The 15,595-nt window shown below is 42.3% G+C and overlaps 1 protein-coding gene across 2 annotated transcripts in view; it reads left to right on the top strand.

Moving 5' to 3' along the window:
• The window catches only part of KAZN (kazrin, periplakin interacting protein), a 1,004,356-nt gene that overhangs the window by 220,001 nt on the left and 768,760 nt on the right, over positions 1–15,595 (top strand). The window lies entirely within an intron of this gene.

Here is a 15,595-nt window from a genome sequence, read left to right as displayed (position 1 = left end):
GTGAAGTCATGACTTCCCTGTCTGACTTATTTTGCTTAGCAGGATAATCTCAAGATCGCAAATGGCAGTATTTCATTTTTTATGGCTGAGTAATATTCCATTGTATGTATGTACTACTTTTTCTTTATCCAGTCATCCACTGAAGGACACTTTGGTTGTATTCATGTCTTGGCCACTGTGAATAATGCTGCAGTGAACATAGGGGTACATATAGCTTTACAAGTAAATGTTTTACGATTTGGGGGGTAGATACCCAGAAGAGGGTTTGCTGGGTGGTGGTGTTTTACTGTTACTGCCACCTTCCTCTGAACGAGGCATGGAAAACACCAATCTAAGAAAATAGCACACAGTTCCTGTGTAGTCTGAAAGCTGGGAGAAATGAAAGGCAAATAGTGTAAGTAGTACAAAGAACCCCAGATCTGGGACTGGTATTAAGCGGGGCTCTTTTTACATAAAAACCAATTCAAGCTAGTTTAAGGAAAAGGAAGGGATTTATCATGAGGGGCGAGGAGGCAAGTTGGTCTCAGGCTGGGCTGAAATACATGACAAGAAAGGTGTCAGATCTCGCCACTGCTCTCTGCTGCTCTCTGGTCCCTGCCATTTCATTCTCTCTGTCCTGTCTCTTTGTCTCTCCTGCTGCCCTTCCTACCGCCAGACGCCCCCTAGAATAGGGCCATCCATTCAGAGCTTCCCTGCTGTATGTCCAGCCACCTAACGTCGCTCCAGGTCTCAGCCCCAATTTCAGACTGCTGGACAGTGCTGGTCGGGCCCGTGGCTGGGAGTGCGATGAGAAGGGTGTCATGGTGTGCCGGCCAAACGCAGCACTGTGAAAAGGGGCTGGTGTTGGCTCTCCCTGAGCCTCCAGTGCTACGAGGGCGGTGACCTCCGAGAGCACCCCACTGTGGCAGGGTACACTCTGAGCGTTCTGGCAGGGCTAGGCCTGCTCGAGGCTCGTGGGAACGAGGCATTGGCTACAGTATTAATCATGATGATAATAGCTGAGTAGTAACACTCATTACTAACTCGGTTCTAAGTACCTTTTTCGTAAGAATTGCTTCAATCGTCATTACTGTGAAGTCGACATGGCTTGATATCCATGCGACAAACGAGAAAAGTGATATGCAAAGACAGGAAGTCACCTTGCCCGGTTTCCACAGCTACTAACAGATGGAGACAAGGTTTGAACTCAGGATATCTGACCCCCAACCATGCCGCTTAAAAGTCATACCCCCTTCAATGGGAAGCTGGACCTTCCCCAAGCTTCTCTCTGGCCGTGGGCTTGAGTTCCTAAGACCCAGGCCACATTTATCTCCCAAGTTTTGTTCTGCACCACATCCCCTCCTGGGCACTCTCTCCAGCTCCTCTGTGACGTAGCCCATCAGCTCTCAAGCCCCTGTGGGCTCAATCGGGGCCCGATTCTGTCACCACCTCGTCTGGACTTTCTCCACCCCATTGCATAAATCTCACCACTTTTGTTGCCTGCGTTGCCACTTCTCCTGTGTCGTAGCTCTATATCTAAATCCACAAGCATTTCTCAGCTCCTACCACGTGACTCTCGGTCTCTTGCAAATCTCTCCATCTGAAGAAGTTGATGGTAAATTCATTATCAGCATGTCAAACGCTTAGATCTAAGGGTTTATTTTGTTGATTCCTTGTAAATCTGACCTGGTGTGTAACTTACATCTTTTCCATTGGTGCCAAGGTACCATATTGGGTTTTATCCTCATTTTGCCACAAGACAAACCCCAGTTGTAGGATCCACAGTGTCATTCTTCCATGCCAGGGACCACTCAATTGTCTGATTTTGGGAAGATCTTCCAGTGTTGATTTTTTTTTTTAAGGGTATGACCTTGAACTGGTCACCCAACTTTTTTTTTTAATTGTGGTAAAATATAAATAACATAACACGATTTAACCATTCTAAAGTGAACAGTGGAATTGACTACATTTACAATGTTACATTTACAATGTTGTGTAACCTTCACTGCTACCTTGTGAAGGTATCAGGATCTTTTCATCATCGTGAAAGGAAACCCCGAACCCATTAAGTTGTTGCCCCCTCCATTCCTTCCCCCGCCATTCCTGTCAACCGCTCATCTGCTTTCTCTTTCTGTGGATTTGCTTATTCTGGGCATTTTATATAAATGGAATCATACAATATGTGGCCTTTTGTGACTGGCTTCTTTGACTTAGTATAATGTTTTCAAGGTTTATCCATGTTGTAGCATGTATTAGAACTTCATTCCTTTTTATGGCCAAATAATATTCCATCGTGTGACTACAGCACATTTTGTTTATCCATTCATCAGTTGATGAATATTTGAGCTGTTCCACCTTTGGCTCTTACAACTAGTGCCGCTGTGAACATTCATGGACAAGTGTTTGCTTAAGCACTTTTCCCCCAAGTTCTTTTGGTGATATACCTAAGAGTAGAATTGTTGGTTCATTTGGAAATTCCATGTTTAGCTTTTTGAGGAACTGCCAAACTGCCTTCCACAGTGACCATACCATTTTCTATTCCCACCAACGATTCATGAATTTCTCTACACCCTTACCTCCAGTATCAACTTTTAATGTGCAGAATGAGTTTTATTATAACAATGGGGGGAAATACCTGAATTATTTAGGGTTCATTTATTTAATGAGACCATATTAAAGGAAGAGCTGAAAACATGAGCATTTTAATGCAAAATACAACATGGAATTTTAGATACACGAAAAGAAAAGGTTGTATAACATGTAGGGGTAAATTTGATCATTAGTTCATATCTATGGAGCATATAAATGACAAGACCATAAAAATCCATGGAGCTTCTTGTGGCAAAGCTGTGCCCCACGATGATTCATTTGGCGTATTTTTCTATAAAAATGTACAATAGCCCATCTCAGTGCCATCTGGATTCATCTGCATAAAACGAGTGTTTAGGGTCATATTATTATTTCATGTTCTATATTTCATCTGACCTATAAAAACGGAGACACAGTATGATAAGCTGCTATTCTTCATCTGAAAACGTTAAAAATTTTTATGTGTACCTTCTATTTTGGCTAATGACCTAAAATGTTGAAACTTGTCACTTTTTTTCCCTGCCAACCCATGAATGTGCCATCCTTATCTGAAACCTAAATAAATACTCATTAATGTACAGTGAAATTCAAATGACTACTTCGTATAAATAAGCCTGCTATAGAAATACGTTTCTTCAAATTTGTAGACCAAAATAACGTGGAATAAATTTAACATCATTTCACATTCAGAACCACCAACCCAATAAAGTGGTTTTTATGACTCAATTTCTTAAACTCTGGTAGGTAAGAAGGCTTATATATGGCTCTTCATTCCGTAATCCATCATGCAATTTAAGAAAATATTATTTGGTTGAGATTTTTATAGGCCAAATGGAGAAGACTGTTCATAACACCCGATTCCAGGATGATGGGGTGGTGGAGGGCACAAAGTGGAGTGAATTTGGCTTTTTCCTTCCCTTAATCATTTTTTTTTCCTTTTGGACAAATGTTTATTTATTCAAGCACTACTATATGCTGGGTGCTATGCTTAGAGCTGAAGATATAGCAATGAACTGAAAAAAATACTGTTGCTGGCTGCATGGAATTTACAGTTTGGTGAGGTTGTTATAGTTATTTATTGCTGCATAACAAACCGTCCCCAAACTGAGTGGTGTAAATGAGCACCTTACGATGCTTACAGTTGTGTGGGCCAGGAACTCGGGTGTGGTACAGAGGAAGGGCAGCTCAGCTCTGCTCCCGAGTGACTGAGGCCTCACGTGGGGTGGGATTGGGACACAGTCCCAGAGAGCAGTTTCCAGGCTGTTGGCCTCACGTGGAAAGGTGCTGGCTCAGGTAGTAGATGGCCGTCAGCTGTTAGTGGTTAGCCATTAGCCACTGATGTAACTGCCGTGGCTAAGCTAGTAAGAGCGGATTGCAGTTAGCAAGTGGGGTTGGTAGGTAGAGAAGTGGACAGCAGATTGCAGATCCTGTGGATCCTACTTCCTGTGTCTCACCCGGCTGCCCGCCAGACTGGGGTACAGGAAGACCCCTTGTTTGGGTACCAGCGGATGTTTGCTCCCTGTGTCTCCAGCCCAGCCACCAGCGAGAATATAGTGGTATGACTCCCCTATCTATGGCTCCGTGGGTGTTCCTTTTTGGCCTCATCGTATCCTGTGTTCTCGTGTGGGGAGTGGGAGCTAACACCTCGCATGACATGCCGCGTGACAGGTGGCTTGAATAGTAGAGATGTTTGAGGCCTCAGGTATGGCACTGGCTGGATTCCTTCACTTTTCTCTATGGTGCGTGTTCTGGAGTCAGAATGTTCATGCTGGCTTCTTCAATAGCATTATCTGGAACCTGGGCTGGATGGATAGTTCAAAGAGCTGAGGCTGGGTGACCATCTCTTTCTCTCTCTGTGCAGTCAAGGCATGTGAGTTTCCTCAAAGTGTGGTGGTCTCGGGGTAGTCAGACTTTTTATATGGCAGCTAGCTTCCCCCAGAGTGACTGTCCCAAGGTCATGAACAGAAGCTGCAAGGCCTCTTATGACCGAGCCTTAGAAATCCCAGAATGTCACTTCTGCCTCTTACTGTTGGCCAACCATGTCGCTAAGGCCAGCCCGACTCAGAGGGAGGGGACTTATACTCCACTTCTCAGTGGGAAGAGTAGCACAAAATTTAAGATCATCTTTAATCTGCTACAGAGAGAGTCAGACACTAAAGAAATAATCACATACATAACCATCGCAATGAAGAAAAAGTACAGGCTTCTTTATAGTAGTCATGACTTCTTGATTGCAAATGACAGAAGCCCAACCCAGACGGGCCAATAAAGAGAAGGGAATTTACTGACCCGCCTAACTGTAATTATCTGTGGCTGAATCCCGGTGCTGTAGTAACCACATGGATAAGCATCTCATTCCCTGTCTGTCAGTGATATTTGCCTCTTTATTCAGTTGGTTTTACTCTCAGGTGGGTCTCCTCAAATGACGGCTATGAAGGCCACCAGCTATTTCACAAATCTACCAGTTTAGCAATCCCAACCCAAAAAGGGAAGAGAGGCTCTTTTGTAATAGTTCTATCATATAGTCCTGGAATGAAATCTTATTGGCTGAGTTAGGGTCACCTGCCCTCTCTTGAACCAACCGTTGTTGCCATGGAGATGAAATTCTTGGATTGGCCAAGCTTGGACTATGTGCCCATCTCTGGGACTGGCAGTGGGATCAGCCCTACATGAACTACAGGTAGGGATGGCTGTTTCCTCAAAAGCAAGAGAGTTTATTTTATTAGAAGAAGAGGGAAATACAGTGGTACCTCGGTTTTCTAACGTCATCCGTTCTGGAAGACTGTTGGAGTTCTGAAATGTTCGAAAATCAAGGTGCGATTTCCCCATAGAAAGTAATGCAAAATGGATTAATCCGTTCCTGACCTTTAAAATCAACCCCTAAAACTACAAATTCAGTATGAATTTTACTATCTAATGATACCATAGATCCATAAAATGTATGGAATTTGTAAACTGAAATGTTCGTCAACAGAGATGTCCGAAAACCGAGGTACTACTGTAGATGGTACCCAGAGAAACCCATAAAGTACCCATGACATAGCCTAACACAGGTGACATGCCTTCAAGGTTACGTCCATACATAGACACATGGACAGGATATTCCTCCCTGCTCTCATTACTTCCAATTATTCAACTTGAAGTTATCATATTTTCATTGTGTGTGAAGCAGTGGACGAGTTGTAACTGGAGACCCCAAATAAGTAGACAAATGGGTAATGTAGGGAGAAGGTTCAGGGGATCGGGGAGCTCGGCAAAGGAAAAGATATGACCACTGGGTGGCAGTAGCACACACAGGCTTTACTGAGTGAGTCTTTGACAGGTTCGCTTGCTGGAGAATCCCCTCACAGCCAGAGACTGTCCAGTGGTGCAGGGGGCAGATACTCAGAAGGGGGAAGAGAGCAAGGGAACTCCTGGGGGAGTTCTACAGTGGAGAGTCTGGGGACAGAGAGCAACCATGACTTGGCGTCTTTATGTCCCCATATTTTATCTGTGGCTAGCAGATGCTGGGCACAGTCTGGTGGGGTTTGCAAAGCAGAAAGGCTCTAATTAGCTAAAAAATCTGCTTGTTGGGGCTATATTTAAAACAATCGAATGTGTACAAATTTGAGTTTGTCACTGGCAGGCTTCTAAGCTAATGGGTCACAGCCTGCAGTGAATAAACAACGTAGGGGCCAAAACACAGAGACCACTGTGGGCTTATTTATATAACAAGGAGTTAATGACCCTGTGACAAACATAGGAACTAGTTAATATCAGCAAGTTAAAGACTTGAGGTACACACTGTGGAATAATAATCATATTTAAGGTTTTTTATATATTTACCGTGTGACAGCTACCGTGTCTCATGCTTCATGCAAACTGTCTCATTTCATTCTCAGAGCAACTCTATCAAGTGGTTACTATTACTATCCCCACTTACAGATGGAAAAAGCGAGGGGTTAAGGAACTGCCCCAAGGTTACAGCTCGTGGAAGAGGCAGAGGCAGACGGGATTGAGACCCAGGCCGACTGGCTTCAGGGTCCATACTCTCAAGCCGACGGCCTCAGCATCTTCAGGAAGCTGGGTAATCTTTCCTGGCCCCAGTTTCCTCACCTGTAAAAGTACAGGATGATTGCCAGGTGGCACCCCTGAGGCAGCCTGACACTCTGTACTCCTAGGATTGCTCTCTGTGGCACCCAGGTGGAAATACATCAGGGCAGGCTCCTTGGTTATGTCTTAAAGGAAGTGGTGAGAATGGAGTGGTAGAGGGTAGGGGACCAGGATGGCAGTTGGGTCCACACGAAGGAGAGATTGGTGGGAAGGGGATGGAGGAGAAAGTGGTATGAGGGTGGAGGCGGTATAAGGTAGGGATTACGTGCCTGGGCTCTGCCCAGGTATGAATTGTGCCGCTCTCGCTGACTTGTACATAACCTTGGGCAAGCCACTCGATCTAAGTTTTCTTCATATGTAAAATAGGAGTAACAATGGCACTTTCTTCAATAGATTTTTTGGGGAGATTACATGAGGCAATGCCTGTTAAACATGTGGTATGGTATTTGCCAAATCATGAGTCCTCCATAGATGTTTGCTATAATATTATTAACAATAATAATTATTAATTTCAATGAAAGAACTGTGAGATGGAGATATAGGGTCAAGAAACGTAGCCAGAGAGGCAGCCATGAAGGGATTCAAATCCTACCATTTTTAATACATGCAATGTTTACTGTGTGCCAGGCACTTTGCTATATAGTTGTTTTATATTTGCAAAATAAATAAATAAATAAATAAACAAAAAGAAAAGAAAATCTCGACATCCTGCCCTGCCCTTTTATTGTGCCCCACTTGGCCAGTGTTGGTGGTATAACACCCCACTTGTCTCTCGTTAGACCTTATTCTGGGTCAGTAATGTGATATTGTAGCAAGATCATGAGAACCAGAGAATGGGCATTGGAGAGTCACAGCCTTGGGACTCATCTCTGTTGGGTAAAACTCTCTGAGCTTCAGATTCCTCATCTGTAATAGATCTTCACCAATAACAATAGCCAACATTTATTGAGAACTTACGGTGTGCTGGACACTGTGGGATGTACAGTACAGTGGTACCTTGGTTTTCAAACATAATCCATTCCGGAAGACCGTTCAAGTTCTGAAATGTTTGAAAACAGCTGACAACTAGACCTCAGGATCTTGCACTCAGCGGAAGCTGAGTGACATGTTTGACTTCTGAGGCGTGTTCAAAAACCAAAGCATTTACTTCCAGGTTTACACGTTCGTAAAGTGAAATGTTCATCAACGGAGACGTTCGAAAACTGAGGTACTACTGTAATGTGTACGAGTTCACCCAGTTAATAAATGGGAAAGCTGGCTTTGAACTCAGGCTCTGATCCTGGGACCCACATTATTAGTGACTCATAATTCTGCACAAAGGTTTGAAAAGCCCATGACATATGATAGGTGCTCAGTAAACTATAATTCTTAGTTTTTATTACATTACAGCTGGTCAGAGGGGCAGGCAGGATTGAGACCCAGGCTGTCTGGCTTTAGAGTCTGTACTCTCAAACCAACGGTATTTATTCACTCAATAAATATTTCCCAAGTGACTCTCCTTTGTTGAACACCAGTGATACAGTGATACAAAATTCCATTCTTGCCGTCAATGGAATCACAATTTAGTCCAGAGACTTTGCAACAGTCAGCTTTCAATAACCTATGCTCCAGTAACAAACATTCCTCCAGATTTTAGTGCTTTATAGTAGCAAAGGTTTGTTTTTCACTTACACTTACATGTCTTCTTTGTTCTGGGAGCTGGCTGTCCTCATGGCAAAGGGGGGAGAAATGATAGTGAAACCACGTGATGGCTCTTAAGGCTTCTACTTAAACATGGTATAGCTCATATTTGCTCACATTTAATTGACTAAAGCAAGTCATATGACAAAGCCTGACATTTAAGGCAAGGATATGTTTCTCCACCAAGGAGGATCACAAAGGAGGGATCTGAAGGGATAATTTCAAAGAGGAGCAGTTTGGGAACCAATAATTAAATGTACCACCGATGGCTTCTTACGTGAGCAATTACAATAGAGTATAATAAGTTTTCTGATGGAAGTGTCTATTCTTTGAGCTCAGGAGGATAGTGTTAACTCTTTCAATGTGTCTTTTGAATTTAGAAGAAACTTAAATTTAGAGCATATTTCAGGTATTGAGCCTCAATTTTCTGGAACAAGAGTAGAGAGAGCTGTAATAAATGCATTTTGAGAACCCCAAATTCACTCACCTTGTTAGAGTGGAAATCACTGACAGTAATTCCTCCCTTCCAAGAAGTGAGATAAGGGTTTTGGTTGACAGCAGTCTCTGTGTGTTTATAAGCACAGGGCTTGGGGACTGGGGTGTCCTCAGAATGACTTAGGAAGAAAGGCTTGCTCTTGAGGACATCATGTCCATCTACAGGGAGGCAGAGGAAGGGAAGGCAGGATGGTGGTGGATAATGTGGTACGAACCATCCAGAGATTGGTCCTAGACCCTGGGCTGGTTATTTGAATGCCTGTTCAATAGTTCTCCTTATGGTTTGGTGTGCCCCAGTCTTCCTATTTACAAGTAATATAGGGAGGAAAAATGGAGGGATAAAAAGTTTACAGTCACTACTCCACCAAGTCATCTGTTGTTGTTATTGTTGTCATTTTTAACTTTTCATAATGGAACTCGAGCTAGATCTGGAACTCACACTTCCACCAATGGTAACTCAGTCACGCCTGCTTAAAAACTTAGTATCTTCTGGGTAAATATCAAATAAATTCAAATTGCTCCCTGTCCCCTTTCTCTTTCCCTTCTATTTGGGTTCTTGGGAAGCTTCTGCATTGTCCTGTCTTATGGATGTGTATCTGGTCCATGACTCTCCCTCTGGACATTTCTGGACTCAGTAGAGATATCTTCAACCCCAGTGATGCTGAGGGAGCCTGGAGGTGGGGGTAGGGGTGTGAGGATTGTAAGGCAGTAGAGCTATTTCAGATCTTCTCTGACTTAAAATTCCATGCGGCTGTCATTTCTACCCTAAAATTGGCTGCCTCCTATTGATTGGGATGTGCACTGAGAGACTGCCCCATCCAGCAGGATGTAAGACACTAAGTCACTTCCGCTTTCAGATCCCAAATCTCTCTAGGGGTTTCTAACCACCTCCTTTGGAGAAAAAGGATTCAGGGTAGGCAGGAATCAGGTCCATACTTTCTTGTTCATCTATCTCTGTTTTAGCCAGGCTCCTTCTCTAGTCCAGGGAAGGTCTTAGTGTCTTCCTGTGCAATGAGAAACTGGTCTGATGTATATTCTGTATTCTTCCTACTCTACAGCTTACGGTTGCAACTCTATGCTCAGTCCTTCAAGTTTGACTCTCCACAGTTCAAAACTACCATTTCTTTATTATTTGTACTGCTTACTGTAGGATTTACAATATGCAAATTTTACTTAACAGAGTCCTCCTTTGAATAGCATACCACTATATGTGTAATATATAGACCTTACAATATACTTCCATTTGCACCCTCTCATTCTTTGTGCTGTTGCCATATGTTTTCCGTGTCATCAATCCCACGTTACATTTTTTTTTTTTGCTTTAAACCATCTATTATTTTAATTAATTAAATGGTGAGAAAGAAAATATGTTTCTGTTACTCAAAGGGGCAATACATTATTGCCCCTATCAGGCATCCTTTTCTTCATTTTTGTACATAAAAATCTCCCCATAATGTGATTTTCCTTCTGCCTAAAGAAATTTCTTTAACATTTCTTTTAATGAATGTCTACTGGTGATGGGTTCTCTCAGCTTTGGTTTACCTAAAGAAGTCTTTATTTCACCTTCATTTTTGAAAGGTATTACTGTTGGTTATAGAATTCTAGGTTGACAAGTGTTTTTTTTTTTCTTTCAGTACTTTCAAGATGCATAGATTATCTTCTGGTTTGCAGAGACTTTGATACATGTCTGACATTCTTTGTTTTTTTCAATGTAATGTGCTGTTTTTCTCTGGCTTGTTTTAAGATTTTCTCTTTCTCATTGTGTGTTTGTTTGTTTAACAGTTTGATTACAATATGCCTTGGTGTAGTTTTCTTTATATACTGTTTGGTATTTATTGAAATTTTTGGATTTGTAGACTTATAATTTAATCAAATTTGGAAAAAATTTGTCTGTTATTTCTTCAAATATTCTTTCTGCTTCTACCCTGACCCCCTGACCCAGACTCCAATTACCTGTATGTCAGATAGTTTTATGGTGTCAGAGAGGCCTTGTTTATTCATTATAGATAGTTTTGTTACTACAGTTTCGAGTTCACTGATCATTTCTTCTATATTGTTTAATCTGCTATTAATCTCATTCAATAAAAATTTCATTTTGGATATTGCATTTTTCATCCCTGGAAGTTCCATTTTGTTCTCATTTAAATATTCTATTTTTCTCCTCATTAAAATCATGTTTTATTTTACAACCTTGAACATGACAAAACATATCTTTAATAACTGTCTCAATAGCGATGTTTGCTAATACGATTGCTTGATATTTATGGGTCTGTCTCTATACACTGATTTTTTTTTTTCTCCAGGGTGTGAGTCACACATTCTTGCTTCTTTACATATCTGGTTATTTTTATTGACTACTGAGCATTATAAATGTTGCATTTGGGAAGGCTACAAAATGCTCTTTTTAATTTTTTTCTAGCAGGTATTTCAGTTACTTGTAGATTAGTTCAATCCTTACAAGGCTTATATTTAAACCCTGTTGGATGTATGTAGAGTAGTCTTTTTCCTGGGAATTTTTAGATTCATATCTAATGCCATCCCTACTGAACGTGCCCTGTATTCCAACAAAGCCCCTTCACTTTGGCTGGTGAACATGCGGACAATCTGTGGCCTCATGAGATCTCTTAGAATTATCTGGCTTCCAGCTTCCCCAGCTTTAACTGTCATCTCCTGGAATTTTTTTCTTACCAGGTCATGTAGGGTTTTATCTTACCCACACACAGGATTGATACTTAGCCAATAACTCAAAGGGACCCCTATGCAGATTTCTGAAGATCTCGGTGTAACTGCCTTTTCTGGAATACTCTGTCTGGCAAATTTTAGCAAACTTACGCTTTTCAATCTCTGTCCCCTCAATTCAGTGAGATTGCTGGGCTCTCCCTAGGTTCCTCTTTCTCAGCTGAAGTCTGGACTTTTTTCCCCAGAATGTCTGATGATGATAAGACTCAACTTGCTTTTTTTTTTCCCTTTGCTAAAGGATCTCAGTCATATGGTGTCTGTCATTCAAACAAAATAGTTGTTTCTAAGATATTGTACAGTTTTCTAGTTACTCACAGCCAGAGGCTAATCTGAACTTTTAATTCCCTCACGGTCAGTAGCAGCAGTCCTTACAATCATGCTATGTATACTAGGATTTTTTTCCAGGTTTTTAATTTTTAACAAATATTTTTATTAAAAATGTAGCTAACATACAATATTATATTAGCTTCAGGGGTACACCATAGTTATTCAACATTTATATACCTAAAGAAGTCATCACTGTGATAAGCCCAGCAACCGTCTGACATTGTACCACGCTGTCACAATATTATTGACTATATTCCCAATGCTGTACATTACATCCTCATGACTTATCTGTTGTATTCCTGGAAATTTGGACTTCTTATTTCCCTCCCCCCCCTTTTTAAATTTATCAATTACAGTTGACATTCAATTATTACTTTTTATTAATTTCAGGTGTACAGCATAGTGCTTAGACATTTATGTAATTTAAGAAGTGATTCCCCCTGACTAGTCTAATACCCACCTGGCACTATACATAGTTATTACCGTATCATTGACGCTATTCCCTATGCTTTACTTTACATCCCCATGATGATTTTGTAACTACCAATTTGTACTTTTAAATCCCTTCACTTTTTTTACCCTGTCCCCAACCCCCTCCCATCTATCACCCCCAAAAATCTAGTACCCATCTGACACCATGCATAGTTATTAAAATATTATTGACTATATTCCTTATGCTATACCCTACATCCCCACGATTATTGTGTAACAACAAATTTGTACTTCTTAATCCTTTCCCCTTTTTTTCACTTATACCCCTAACCCCCTCCTATCTGGCAACCATCAAAATGTTTTCTGTATCTATGAGTTTGTTTCTGTTTTGTTTGTTAATTTTGTTTTTAGATTCCACCTATAAGCAAAATCACATTACATCTGTCTCTCTCTATCTGATATACTCCACTCAGCATAACACCCTCCAGGTCCATCCATGTGGCTGCAGATGGCAAGAACCCATTTCCTTCCCTGGCCGAGCAATATTCCATTGTACATATGTACCACCTCCTTTTTATCCATTTATCCATTCAGGGACACCCAGGCTGCTTCCACATCTTGGGCATTGTAAACAATGCTGCAATGAATGCTGCATAGGGAAGCACATAGTCCCTCAAAGGAGCATTTTGGGGTTTCTTCAGATAAACACCCTGAAGTGGGATTACTGTTTCCTTCATTGCCTCTTCTTATAGCCTTTGTTTTAAAGTCTGTTTTGTCTGGTGTAAGTATTGCTACCCCAGCTTTTTTTTTTTTTCATTTTCATGAAATATCTTTTTTACATCCATTTACTTTCCGTCTGAGTGTATCTTTCAAACTGAAGTGAGTCTCTTGTAGACAGCGTATGTAAGGCTTTTGTTTTCTTATTCATTCAGCCCCCCCCTATTTTTTGATTTGATAATTTAATCTATGTACACATCCACAGCTGATGGGCTGCTTTGTGGGGGACTTACTACATGGAATGGGATTTGCGCCGGTGGGCTCTGCTGCCTGATGAGACCACCCTTTGTGTGTACCACTTGTGAGGCTAATTGGGCAGTGCTCTGCTGTGTTTTGAATCTAACCTCCAAGTATGTCGGTTCTGGGGCCTCATGGGAGGGGCTCTGGTGCAGGCCCAGGTTATCTACTGCCTGTGACAGGCGGGGGACTACCTGGTAGGAGCTATAAAGCAATCCACTATTGTTTGCTATCCATGCTAAGCCTGAAGGCACATGAGAGAGGCTTTGCTGTGAATTTAAGTCCGCTGCCACCAGAACCAGGGAGGGGGTAACTCCACAAAAAGCCAGGACACCTGGAGGCCAGCTGCCTGCCATCTGCCAGCTCCGTTAAGTTTCAGCCACATATAAATCTTCGTATGATACACAAGTTGGGTGAGGCAGCATCTCAGGGAGTCACTAGAGTGGGAAGAGTTGTGGTCACAATGAGTGGGAAGAGTTGTGATCACAATGTAGATTCTGGTTTAGTGCCAGGGTTGAACCTGGAGCAACTCAGCAAAATCTCAGAGCACACTGAGGCCAGTCGCCACCCACCTGGGGCCAGTGAACTCTGATAGTTTTCCAAGGAACAATGAGATGTGGGCGGGGCTGGCTCACATGAGAAAGTGCCTCCTGCCGGGTTTGAGTTGGGTGAGTCACAGGGCAGAGCGGCAGAGCTCACCAGGCCAATCAGATTCAGGTTTGGCCTGAGGGGCGTGGGCTAAACATGGGAAAGACGGCTTCCACCTGCTGCGGCTGCACAGAAGTAGACCCCTCACTGGTAAAATGCTGACTGTCCTCCAGTCCTCCCCCCAAAGCCACACACCTCAGTCTGCTCCCCATATGTCTCTGAGGACCCTCTTCACCCCAAGTCACCATCCCTCTGCAGGAGCCCAAGGTGAGTGCCTGCGAGTGAATGAGTCTGCGCTGGAGATGTAGGAGGCTGTCTGGGTTTCCCGCCGCCTCCCCACCTGAATGTTTGGAATCCCCACTGTTTTTCACAGCCAAATTTTGTGGGGGCTCCTCTTCCCAGCAGCAGTACTCCAGGCTGGGGAGCCTGGAGGAGGGGCCTGGGGTCCCTTGCTGTTCTGGGGGGAACCTCCATGGCCGAGAAATCCCTCCCGGTTCTCAGCCACCACATGGACGTTTGGGGCCTGTTTTGCGTCTCTGCACCCTCTACCAGTCTCCATTCAGCTTCTTTATATTTTCAGTTACAGGACTTCTGTTCCACTAGACTTCAGATGGTTCTCCAGGTTGATTTTTCTATAATTTAGTTGTAATTTTAATGTGTTCACGGAAGGACGTGAGAACAGTACTCTGTGTGTACAGTGCTGTGTGTGAACTCCTGTGTGTACGAGTTTTTGATGATTTCTTTTCACCCTCAGAATTGTGGTTAGTGCAGTGGGCTTTCCTGAGAATGCCTAGAATTTGCTTATTCTTGGTTTGAAAGGCTAGGTTCACCTGAAAATTATAGAAATTCTATAAGGACACAACATTTTAATTCAAGGAAAAATAAGGAAATTAATTCAACGATATTTATTGAGCACCTTCTATTTGCCAGGCACTGTTCTAGTCATTTGTTCACATAACTCTGAACAAAGAGATTAAAAAACAACAACACTCTGCTTTTCTGAGTGCATTGTGGAGAAAGTAGAGACAGAGGCAACACGCATAAAAATAAATGAAATCTTGAAATCTATCACCTGTCAGATGGCAAGTGCTATGGGAATTATAGAGAACAAATAATCCTCCCAGCACACATGTGGCCTTTGTTGGAAAACATGGCCACTGTCCCTTCATAAACCTTAATGACAGAGGCTGTCTGCTTAGAGGTCAAATAGCCAACTCCGTTACCACAAATGTAAATCTAGTTTAGGGCTGTCCCCTCATATCCTGTTACTCTCTGATTTATAAACACACCATAAACTCATCTTTGAAGCTTATTTTCAGTTTCCCCAACAAGACTGGATGTTCCATGAGGGCAGACATCATGTCTGGTTCTGCTCGTGATTATATTCCCAAGCGCCCCACATAGGCTTGCCCATTTGGAGAGTGGTCAATAAATATTTGTTAGCTGTTAAATGCATATGCTGAAGAGACTCATGGCTCTATCACGGAGATTCTTTATAGCTGCCTGGTTCATCCCTTCTAGGACACTCTCACTTTTCCGTTTAAAATTACTAGCCAGTTTCTTTGAAAGCTACCTGTTGCAATTCTACTTTTCTTCTTTC

Source organism: Rhinolophus hipposideros (genome assembly GCF_964194185.1).
Source record: "Rhinolophus hipposideros genome assembly, chromosome: 8".
Lineage (NCBI taxonomy): Eukaryota > Metazoa > Chordata > Mammalia > Chiroptera > Rhinolophidae > Rhinolophus > Rhinolophus hipposideros.
The sequence above is the reverse complement of the archived record's forward strand: the minus strand, read 5'-3'. Positions and strand labels throughout refer to the sequence as shown.